Consider the following 12,721-nt stretch of genomic DNA (forward strand, 5'->3'; position numbering starts at 1 on the left):
TAAAAATTAAGAAGAGAGTTAAACACTGCCAGTATACAATGGCACAAGGTAAACATTCCCATTCCGAAAGGAAGAAATAGAAAAAAAATGAGACCAAAACAAGACTGAAACCCAGCCCAGCAAAGATTATATCCTGTAGTTCCATGTGAAGCATCCAGGGCAAGTTGTGGTGATATGAACTCCAGAGGGCTTGGGCAGCCCCACCCTTACAGCGTTGTCGTTGTAGCCCTCATACTCTTTCTCCTGTGTGGCTTTGCTTATGATGCTCATCTTCTGCAGTCACAGGACATGAGCTAAATGAAGAGAGATTTTCTGCCAGAGCATAATACACATGGTCTCGACTAGAGGGCTTGTTCCCAATTGAAACCTTCTGAGTCTGGCCTTTACCTTCTGCATTTTTACCAGCAGTCTGGTTTTCTGAGCTCCAACTAGGGTCTCCCATTAAGCTTGGCTTGTCACTGTTTCTGAGCTAAGACAACAGGTTATTTCAGCTGGCAAATCCCAAACATATCATCATGGGCACATTGACAAGCGGCCCTTGCCAGGGCCTCATCTACTCTGAGAACCTGAGTCCAGGACTTCTGAGAAAGACCCAAGTACAGCATTTGCTCAGATCAGCTGGCCAAGACTCTGATAATCAAAGGCAAGGGGCTGGGGCTGGAAGTGTGGCTCAGTAGTGAGCTGTTGCCTAGCATGCTGCAGGCCCCAGGTTCTGTCCCCAGCACCTCAAAGCAAAAACCAAGAGCAGGTTGCAGTTGAGGTTTATACAGAGTTACGCTTTCCCATCACTCAAGGTAAATGTCAGTGTTGCAGAATCTTTCCCAGCAAGATTTTTTTCTTAGGAGCAAGACCGTCACTCCAGAGAACAGTAAATAGTAGGAAGGAGGCAGCTGCCCCATAGGTCAGGTTCAGGAGGATCAGTATTCCCTGTCCTCCTGCAGCCACAGGTGGGCCCTTAGATTCCACAATGGGTACCAGCCATGCTGTCTCGTGAAGGAAATTAGGTTTAGATTTGCAGTGTTAGGTAGGAGATTATTGGTAAGATGGGCTTTCAATTTCATTCAGGAAGGAAATGCCTTTCCTAGGAATGAGACTTGAAGTTGTGAATCTCAGCAGTGGCATTTATGGCATTAAATTGGAGGTATTTGAAGAAAAAAAAAAGTACATTCCTTCCGAAATTGAGGTGTTGAAACTTAGTTGCCAATGTGCTGATATGAAGACACGGTACATTTAAGAGATGATTAAGTCACAAAGGCTTTTCTTATGAATGGGATGCGACTGTATAAAATGGCTTGATGAGAGAATTTGTCCCTCTTGCCTTTCTCCTTTCTACTATGTGAAGACAGTATTCCTTCCCTCTGAAGAGGGAATGTGTCATCTTGAAAGCATAGGGCAGCCCAGACAACTGAACTTGCTGCAGATTGATCTTAGACTGCCCAGCCTTTAGAATTGTGAGAAAATAAATTTCTAGTCTTTCTAAATTCCCCAGGCTGTGGAGTAAGACAGTGTATAAGCATATAGTAGTTTAAATAAAATTATTCCAGATTTTAACTTCCAGAATAAAACTTAATTTAACAAGAAATTTATATAAAGTATATGAAGAAAATGATAAAACTTTATGGAAGTGAACTAGTGTCTAATAAATAGAGCATTTATCTGCTTGGGGAAGCATTTAGAAATATCTGAATAAATTTTAATATCTATATAAATTTTAATGCAAAATATATTGCTTTAAAAAAAAAACTTAGGCTCATCTGGAAGAATAAAAGTGCCAAAAAGCTCTGTTTTAAGACAATTAGAATTCTTCTAGATATCAGAACATAATATAAAGTTGCAGTGAATAAAACAGCTTGTTATTTGCTCAAGAATAGATGGTATATTAACAGGCAGAATTGGGTTCCCAAACAGACCCAGGTACGTATGGAGACTTAGTATCTGAGTAAGGCAATGAGAAAAGGGTGAATTATTTAATGAGGACAATTGACTGACTATTCTCTGTTGGAGACAGAGCTTTATGTCACACTGTATACTCACACACAAATAGCAGATAGATTAATGTAAGTATTTAAAAAACAAATTTTTTTTAAACTAGAGAAAAATATTATAAAATATTTTTATAATCAGCATGAAGAGGATCTTGTGAAGCAAGACACATAATTGAAAACTATAGCAAAAAAGTTAAGTGCAAAGAATTTTTAAAAAATACACACCTGTGTGACAATATACAAAAAGATAATGACAGAGAAAATATTTGCAAGATATATAACAGAGAATAAATACAAAAACTACTGTAAACAAGATTACCAAGAAATCAGAAGAAAGAAATATATGTTAGGAGCAGTTTACTGAAGAAGAAACACAATAGCCTATATGAAGAGGTACTCAGTTTAGCTAGAGGACTGAAAATGATTCATGTGCAAGCATTGCTTATTAATTGTTCATAATCCTGTAAAGTATTACTGAATTCATTTAGCAGATGAGAAAACCAAGTCTTAGAATTAATAACTTACTGATGGGCATTTTTTTCAAATAGTGCAGTGGAATGTTTTTCCCATTAAATTAAAATCCTGGCTGTATTGTCTAATTGCATGGTTATCTTTAGTACTTTTTATTTCCAGAATACATTTGAAAGTGTTAATTTAGTATAGCCCCTGAAAAAGAGGGCAAGAAAAGAAAAGCACTTGAAAAGATAGGTGTGGTTTTTCTAGGGATATGTTTATATTTTGCTTTGGCCAGTACTGCTTAAATCATGTCTCTAGATACTGACTTACTGGATACCTTTTAAAAAATATGTTTGAGCTTCCTGGAATACTACTGAATTGACTTTCAGTTGATCCAAGCTTTTTGGGAAGCCTATTGGGAAGTCTGTCAGTAACCAATTATTTTATGAAACACAGTTTCCTTTATCTTTTTTTTTCATAGTTTTTCCTGAACAATAGAATTACTCCTTGTTTTACATATACAAATATATTTTCAAATTTAGCAGGTAAAAGGGTTTTTTCTTTTATGTCATCAAGATTTATTCTTTTAAATCCTAGGATTAGCCTTTGACCCTCTTTTTAATCCTTTAAAGCACTGTAACAGCTTTCTTTCTGACATTATAGTGACCAGAACTCACTAGAATTTATTAAATAGTACCATGTGGATTTTCATGGCTCTCTTCAGCTTTTTTTCTATAACAAATCAAGAAAAACTATTTCTTATAAAATGTTATTCATTATTTCTGAGTTATTAATTTCTACATTATTTCTCTCTTACCATTCTTTTTTTCCTGATAGTTTCTTACTATCAATTTATTAAGTGATTATTAAGCAAAGAGCTTAAGGTCCAGGGAAAGCAAAGCAGTAAACTATAATAAAATGTGATTTGACTGATAACAGGAGTATGAAAAAGTGCATGAGAATGATCCACAGATAGGCTTTTCTTGATGATTGCAGACCTGAAAATGATCCTGAGCAGAACCTTAAGGGTAAATGAAAGTTTGCCCGCTAAGCAGAGCCTGAGTTGAGCACATGAGTAGGGGTTGAATATAGATGCAGCGGTATGGGAAGGCCAGGCAGATGGAAGCACATTTTTCCTATTTGGGTAAAAAAGGAGTAATATAGCTTGGTTAGCGTCACACATTTGGTGTCGGTGGCCATGAAGTGAGTGTAGGAAGGTGAGCTGAGAGCAGACTTTGAAGGACCTTGTGTGCCCTACTAAGGAATCTCTATAGGTAAGTTGGAGATATGGAAATTGTCAAGGGAAATAAGATGCATGGTCCTCATGGCATTAGTGCGAATTGGCTTCAAGGGAATGTGTAGGCAGAGGAAGACAAGCTGTTTTTGCTGTGTTTTTTTTTTGGTACCAGGGATCAAATTCAGGTCCTTGTGCTTGCGCAGCAGGCAGCAAAACCACTGAGCTAAATCCCCGGCCCTGTTTTTGCATTTTTTAGATGAGAGACAAAGTCAAACCAGGGCAATAACTGTGGGAACTGAAAAAAATAATGTGGTTTGTCAAAATGGTAAATTCATATTTTGATATACCTAGTCTGTCATAAGCACATGAAAGTAATACATAGGAATAGAATGAGAAAATCAGTAACAGTGTGCTCCATGATAAGATACATACATTCAGGAACTGAAAATACAGTAGATTACGTGGTATGAATGCCATCAAACAGCTGAGCCTTGGGTGCAAAACTGGACCAGTAGTGGTTGAGAGTTCTATTACTGGCAAAAGGGAAATAAAAGTACCCCATGTGAGTAGTAGAGGACTGGTCCCAGCCTCAAATCCTGAAGACAGAAGTGAAAATCTGCTGTTGACCATTGCCTTGGGCTACAAGTTTTAGCAGGTTTTGAATCTTGGACATGGGGAGATATAATTACAGTGATGAGACCAGGGATTGAACTAAGCTGCCAGTTGGCTCAGTGACTGGCTCTGCAGCATCCCTCATAGTTCCAGGCAGTAGGAGCTCCAATCTACTGGTCTAAGAACTGGCCCTAAACTAGAAGCTTGGGAGGCCTAAAGAGACAATTATAAAATCACATGAAGGGAAAGGTAAGCATGGATGGCTAGGGTAGGACATAGAAGATGGGCACTAAATAAAAAACACCCTATTCAAAATATACTTGAACATCAAAATCCTAAAATCATAAAGAAAAACCAACAAAATAACCTCACTTAATGAATTATTAAATCCTGTACTATATTTCAGTAAGGAAAAAGTGATTCTAGGGATCAAAACAATATAAGAAGTAACCACGGCACAAAGTTATTTCAAAAATAGAATCATAAATTTTAAGTCTTGACTTCTTTAAAAATTCACTTTTATATATGCTTAAAATAAAAAGGTAAAACTAAAAACTCTTGGCAATAAGATTTGAGTTAGAGGATGGGGAGGTGGTGGAATGGTGTCCTCTTCCTAAAGCATGCTAAGGTTCATGTTATATTTGAGAATAGAAATAACTGAAAGCTTCAGACATTACTAAAAACACTTGTAGTTAACTATGTATGTTTAGAACTTTTAAGGATTATCATTAGAAGAATAGAAAAGTAACCCATGGCTTCAAAAGCCCCATAAAAGAGAGAGAAAAGAGAACTTAGAAAACCTTTTTTTTATAACAACCACAGGAGGGGGAGGAGAAAATTCAAGAAGAAATGAAACTGAATGACAAACACAAAAGGGTTAGAAATAAGTCTCATTACAATAAATGATTATTTAACAGATTAAATTGATTTTTCATCAGATGGCACTTTAAAAATCCAGCTTTGAACTCCTTGTTAGAGACATCCCACAGATCTTTTAAAAAGGAAAAAAGCAGTACCATACTAAGGATTAAATATAAAAGGAGAGAAAAATAACTAAGGAAATATTAACTAGAAGTGAAGCTTCACATCGGAATCAGCAGAAATTAATAGCTGGACATGGAAAAGTGCAACAGTCAAATGACTGCAGCATTTCCCAAAGCATAATCCCTGAGAAAATTAATTCTTAGGAGGCTCCTTGAGAAAGAAATATAATAAAAGCACAAGTCAGAAAAATGTGGGCCGGGGATTTAGCTCAGTGGTTCTGCTGCCTGTCTCACAAGTACAAGGTCTCGAGTTCAGTCCCTGGTACCAAAAAAAAAAAATTCTGAAAGAAAAATGTGCATTCTCTATTCCTCACCCCTTGGAAATATTCAAGATGTATATCTGCATATTAAAATACTGTAAGTCCTTAAGTTTTTAGACAGCTGTTTGTTTACCTCAGTATGCATTTCACCACAAAACCTTTAATCAATTTGAGGGACTTTTATTGCAGGGGATGGCTCATGTAGTTAGAAAATTTCTAGGGTAGTTCACAAAAGGAACCAGGTTTTGAGTGACTAGAATTGAAGTCTTGGTATTGTCTTTTTCTGCTGCTTTGCATTCTGTCCTTATTATCTTTAACTGTGTAGACACTTCATGTGAATCTGCATTAACCTTACTTTAGCAATCCAGTGCAGAATTCTGTTGGTTTTGTTGGGTTGTCTTGGTCCTCAGTAGACTAGTCACTGTTGGCATGAAGACAGGGTACTCTTAGTGTCCATGAGTGTAGCTCTTTAGCCATAGGGGCAAGATTTGTTAGCTGGAGGAGGATGGTAAACTTTACTGGTCAGAAACAACACATAGCTATAAATTTACATCACTGAAAATGCCCATTGAAATGCTTTAGAGCTAGCAATCGGAGAAATCAACCTTGGGAAATGCTGCCATAGAGTTTCTGATGTACATGGATAGTGATAATGTCTGAACTGAGAATGGTCATGCAGGAAGAAGAACCAGTTTGGGATGTGTCTGAGGGGGAGGATGGGAGGACAAAAGTTGTTAAAATATGTTGAACTCATTGTGCTTCTGAAAGCTAAGAAGCAACCAATAGGTAGCTGAAATTTGACTCTAGATTTGGAACTGACAGATTGACTGTTTTTGTACTCAAGCTGTAGCTATTGGCTGTGCATGTAATTAGAAGGTAGGTTGGATTAAGGTGTGAGGAAGAAGGCCATTATGAGTGATAGTTTGATACATGTGACTTATTCTTCCTTTATACTGTGATTCTGACAAAACCAGAAGGAGAGTTCTCTCTACTTACGTTAACATTCAGTAAATAGTTGCCTTTATCATATATATGGTCTCACAGCATGCTATATATAAAAGTCTTATTCCAAGGTTTTGTACTTGAAGTTGACTAAAATATAATTTTTTATTACTTCCCATAGGAATATTTTTGCACTCCTTAAGTAAACCACCAAGTAGAATATAAACCCTAATGTTCCCTTTTCCTCATGCAAAGTCTGGTTGGCTACCCTTCCTTAAGGTTATGTCCTGTATCATTGGAAATGGTTGCAAAAAGATACACAGTGACTGAGCAGCTAGCAAGAATGGCAGAGTTGCCAAGTGCAATGGTATACACTTGTACTTCCATACTCAGAAGGCTGAGGTAGGAGGATAGAAAGTTTGAGGTCAACCTGGGCAACATATCAAGACCTTGATTGAAAAGACAAAAAAAAAGGAGGAAGAAGAAGAAAAATGGCAAAGTGGACCATGTTCAACTCATATGTAGAAAATAGTCAACTTTTCAGTTAGACCTTCCATCCCAAAACTTGGAGTTCATGTTCTGAAGGGCTTTCCAAATGGGTTTCAGAGATGGTGGTTTCTCGTTAGTCAAGTCTACTTCATTAGTTCAGCATTCTCTTAATCTTTATTTTCTTGCTATCCTCAGTTTACATCTGTTGCTATTGGATTATCATTTGCCTTTTGCTTGCTCCTCCTTATTGTGTACCCTTTCTTCTCTGTCAGCTGTCCCTTCTTTCTGCCTACCCTCAAAGTTAACAACAGAGTTCATATGGACAATCAGTTGATTGTAAAATTGAGGGCAGGTGATTTTTATGCTTGTTTTTCTTCTAAAGTAAACTGGAAAGGGGATCTGAAGGAGTATAGAAGATGGTAGTAATTGGATTACTAGAATTTGGTTATTGGCTGTGTTTTACTTTGTGATTGACTGTTAATGCTATATGAAAAGAATGTAGGAAAATATTCACTTGCTGTCACAGAAAATGTCACAAATATACAATTACTACAGAAGGTAAAATAGAAGGGCATTAAGGTTGCAAGTTATTTTATGAAAGATTTCTTATTTGGCTTTTAAAAGTGATTTTTAAAGCTGAAAGATATATTCGTTACAAGACAGAGTTTAGTTTTTGTGGAGCTAGGCAAACACTGTACCACTGAGCTAAACCTCCAGCCCCTAGATGTAGTTTTAAAAATCATATTCTCCAAAGGCATTATGCTAATTCTCCTTGAGCTCTAAATAATTGACTTTCAGGAGCCTAGAGTTTCATTGCAGTCCAACATTGGGCATCATCTTGATCAGGGTGCATGTCAGGAAATTGCTTTTTAAAGTCATTTTCAAAATGAAAGCAAACCATTTCATTTGTTGATTTACACTACCCTTTAAACCCTGCTCTGCATTTCTGTCTGAGCTTCTGTACTGCGCTGGTCCTTCTCAAGCCAGTCTGACTCCATGCAGAACATTCTGTTGCTCTTTCAGCATAAGCAGGGCTATTGTGATATTTATCTGAATTCAAACAAGGCTAATTAAAAGAGCTGCTGACAGTTGTTGTGATCTGACTTTGACTGCAGCTTGATGGTCATTATGGGTAAATAATGAACCAGGTCTGCAAATGTAGCAGCTGCCAACTTGGGATAGAAGAACGGCTATTGCTTCCAATTTAAGGATCTATCGACCGCTTCTCTTCTCCCTGCAGATCTTCTACAGAAAACAAATGTTTTCTGCTGCTGTGTATTGTGGTTTCAGCTGTTTCAGATATAGCCTATAATTTCCTTCTTTAATATTTAACTTAGGACATTATTAGCTTTCAGAGTTAACAACTTTTCTATTTTGAAGTTCAGTTTTGTCCTTGTGTATGCTGTAACCAGCTAAGCAGCTGTAATTATTTATATGCATTTAATTTGTGAATTGTGCAGGAAATAATCTAGAACAGCGAGATATAGTTTATGAAGAAATTTCAAAATCCTATGTAGGTAGCTTTTCTTTTTTTAAGAGAATAGATGAATGTTTGTTGCTTTTGTTTTCTTAAAGATAGACACCTCCTGCCAAACCTCAGTTTTGAGTTTTGTTCACCTCATTAATGGTTTATGAAATATTTTGATGCAAAGCTCTCTTTATCAATTCAGAGGAACTGCAGTGGCTTTCATTAAAATGCAATGCTGAATATATTGTCGCTTCATCATGAACTTTCCCTTGTCCTATTAATACATAGGAACAGGTGCATTAAAGGTAAGAGAGATGGCAGATTCTGTTCATAGCTTAATATACTTCCCTGCAGATTTCCCTCAATTATACAGTTTCTGGACTTAAAAGTCACATTCTAGAATTTAATACAAGCCAGTACTTAACACACTTCTAGTACTTATTCAACTGCTATGGCAAAGACTATCTGCATTATGTAAACTCTGAGGATGCAGTGATGCTTTGTGCATAATGAAGCAGAGCTTCAAGATCTTGCTGGGAGGAAATGATCCCAGACATGCCCCTGAAAGACAAGTCTTACTTTGAAAAATAATGATGAAAAATTGTTGATTTCTCCATGTAGTTGTGTTTGTGTTTATTTCAGGAAAAGCTAACCAAACTTTGTTTATCTGACTCCAGAATAGTGTTGTGAATGATTTTGCTTTTCTCTTTCCAGCTTGGATAATGCCAGAAGTAGTGTTAACAAGGGGTTATGTTATGCTGGCTTATGTTAAACCAGATCACCCTTAACATGTGCAGAGCCATTCATCTGTGTCACCAAAACCCAAGAGAACATCTGACATGGACTCTAAAACAGAAACAGTGATCACTTACAAATCAAACATGGCACGCTCTAAACTGATTGTGCACGGCAATCTTTCCTAGAAAAGACAACTAATTGAACATGATAAAGTGTAAAGTTAATTAACACCCTTAAATTTGTTGATTACTTTCACGGGATTATATTGTTCGTTGAGTAGCAGCTTTCTTTCCCAGCTGTCGCCTTTTCCAGTGAATGTCGCTGGTAAACAATAGAGACACCATAACAAGTCGTAAATGGTCCCTGTGACAGCAGCCCCTTGTGAGGCTGCATCTGTAGAAAATGATTAGAACAATTGCATTTTAAAGACAGCTCACATTGCAGCCCAAGTCCCATTGGTCCTCTTCTTGATCTCTTTTGATGGCAGACTGGTTAAAACATTTAAGTTCTTTTGAGTAAATTAAGTGATTTACTATGTTTTGTTATATATCAATGGAAGTGCTTTGGCAGCAGGGTTTTTATAGTATTAAAGACAAAATAATTTAATTTCGCATTTTAGCTTTCCATCTCTTTCTTTTGGTTTGAAGACTTCTTTCCAGTCCCCATAGAATTAACAAAGATCTCCTCATTTGTGATTTGTAGGTGGTTATTCTAAGGTATCAGCACTTGGATCATAGTTTATCTATCATAATCCTTTGCTTCAGCTTTTCACTGAGGCTAAGTCCCAAATTTCCCTTCTTTGCTACGGTAAGGCCAAAGACCTTGACATGTTTAAGCTGAATAGATTTACTTGTTATATTTGGATTTTAAAATAACATTTATTAACTGTATAAAATACCTTTCTAATGTGTTGCTTCATTTGACCTTCAAAGTAATTATGGCAAGTCTTTTTACCACCCTTTTCAGTTGGAGAAACCAAAATTGAGAAGTGTTATGACTCGTTCAAGTGGTGTGGTCTCAGGTCTTTAATTCAAATCATGGGTTTTTAAAAATTTTTTTAATCATTCACAATTATGTCTGTGTACATATGCACTTATACTCATGCTGCTTTATGCAGAAATCATTGAAAATGCCAATACCACATCTGGAAAATCATGCTACTCCAAAATTGAACTTTTTAATCTATTTGAGAAAAATGGTGCATAGTTGTCATGTTCAACACATTGTTTTGGAACATGTGTGTATTGTGATAGCTAGATGGAACTAATTAATATATGCATTACTTCACATACTTTTTGTGTAGTGAGAACACTAATATCTACTCTCAGCAGTTTTCATGACTATAATACAGTTATTAAAAAGTTGAGCTTTCTTGGTAAAGTAGAAAACATTAAGTCTTAATTTATCTTAATTAGTATTCTCGGTCATTTTATTAATCACTGATTTCTGCTCTGCCTACCTTCTAAGAAGAAAATTAACATTTATCAGACACATGCTATGCATTGGGTAGTAAGATTCCATCTGCTTACACCCGTAAGGATCTCAACAAGACATACCAGAAAAGTCATGGATTAGAAAGCATAATATAAGTATTTTATTAGGGGTATCACTCATAACATTATAGCAATAGAAAAATTGGGTAATGGTCAGGAAATGCTGATCAGAATATACATGAGTAGATTCTTGAAAGATAAGCAGAAGATAGCCAAGCAAAGAAGGAAGGGAAGGGAATTTCATATGAGGGAACAGCCCAGGAAAGGCATGGACACATGAAAATTCATTGTACATTCTCGCCTCTACAAATAGTTTTTGGGATACATACCGAGGCAATGTTTTTTGTTACAAGGGTAGATAAGGAGACTACAGAAATAATTATGGTTCATTGGAAGAAAAAAAATCATTAAAAATTAGAATGACTTAAAGAGAAGAGAAACTTCATTCCTTTCTACAACTCAAGGTAAAAGGGAAGATGAAGTGAGTTATGGACTTCTTTTGCTGAAACAAACATACAAATACTTCAGAAGAGTAATTTCTACCTGATAGGAAAAGATAGGTGGCTCTGAGCTACAGTACTGTGTAAGAAGTGCTGAGTAGCAGTGAATAATGACTTCAGCTACTGGTCATGTTAATGCATACTCTGAGGCTTATGCCTATTTTGGTTCCTAAGTAGAACTGCCTAAAGGTTGGGAAGTAAATACACATAAATATTACAATGAGGTAATTTTTGTTAATTTTTACCTCTAAGTTCAAGCCTAAAATGAATCAGAAAAAGGCAAAAACTGAGTTAAAACTCACTTTGAATAAAAATCATTTCTTTTATGCAAAAATGTGAAGAACATTGTTCATTACTTCATTTGCTGTTTCCTGCATAAACATTTTTATAAGAATTTTAAAATACGCAAACTTTAAAATAGGTAACTCCATTCAAGGAAAGATATTTTCTTGAGACTGCTTTATTCTTCCAAATGGGGTTTGCTTATTTCGAAGATACTCAGATCCACATTTGAAATTTGTTGTGCGATTTTTTTTTTTTCCTTTGGTACTGGGGTTTGAACCGAGGTCCTTACACTTGTGGGGCAGGCGGTAGAACCACTGAGCTAATTGTGTGATCTTAAGGTTTCACTTGGTAGCTCTTAATTCTGATTTTGTTTTTCTTTTTGAAATTATATTTTTTCAGTTATTTCTAATGATAAATAAGATGTTTTGAAGTATGTGTATTTTGTGGAATGGCTAAATCAAGCTAATTAACATGCATTACCTCAAATGCTTGGTTTTCGTGACAAGAATACTTTAAAATCTACTCTTAGGGGTTTGATGAGGGCATAAAAATGATCAAAGTGTGTTATGTACATGTACAAATCTACCAAAACAAAACACATTTACCTGTATACCAATATGCACTAATATAAAAAGATGTGAAAAACTTTTTTTTTTTTTTTGGTACCGGGGATCGAACTCTGGACTTTGTGCTTGCAAGGCAGGTGGCGGAACCACTGAGCTAAATCCCCGGCCCATGAAAAACATTTTTAATGGAAAAGTCTACTCTCTTAGCAATCTGGAAGAATACAATACACTTATTACACTTTATTGTATAACAGGTCTCTTGAACTTACTCTTTGTTTTCTGTTTTCTAATTTTTTTGTTCTGAGAAGCAAACTCAAATCTGTTATGAAAACAGGTGTAGGCTATTGTGTGCATTTGGATTACAAGCATATATAAAATATACGAAATTTATTGCTTAGTCCATGTTAGTTTAAACTGTTCTGAACCAGATTTGCAAATAGTATCAGAATACTTGTATTCTTATCAAAGCTTTCACAAGCCTGCTCATAGTTGTCATCAAACTATTACTCTTTGAGAACAGCTTTTGTTTACTTTTTTACCCTTCCTCTAAGAATTCATTATTCTTTCCATGATGAAGAAATCAGAATTTGATGGCGATTACCCTCATTCATCTGACATTTGGTATATAATGCTACTTTTTTGGCATT

The 12,721-nt window shown here is 36.0% G+C and overlaps 1 protein-coding gene and 1 long non-coding RNA gene across 4 annotated transcripts in view; both read left to right on the forward strand.

Moving 5' to 3' along the window:
- Positions 1-12,124, forward strand: part of LOC147829217 (uncharacterized) — a 52,985-nt gene extending 40,861 nt beyond the window's left edge. The window contains exon 2 of the long non-coding RNA XR_015449317.1: positions 1-12,124. This exon is cut by the window's left edge and continues 22,157 nt beyond it. This is a non-coding gene — a long non-coding RNA (uncharacterized LOC147829217).
- Positions 1-12,721, forward strand: part of Hibadh (3-hydroxyisobutyrate dehydrogenase) — a 112,696-nt gene that overhangs the window by 81,588 nt on the left and 18,387 nt on the right. The window lies entirely within an intron of this gene.

The sequence above is a fragment of the Heterocephalus glaber genome, unplaced genomic scaffold (assembly GCF_053883595.1).
Source record: "Heterocephalus glaber isolate CG9 unplaced genomic scaffold, H.glaber_assembly_v1.0 deba00000676, whole genome shotgun sequence".
In the NCBI taxonomy this organism is placed as follows: Eukaryota; Metazoa; Chordata; class Mammalia; order Rodentia; family Bathyergidae; genus Heterocephalus; species Heterocephalus glaber.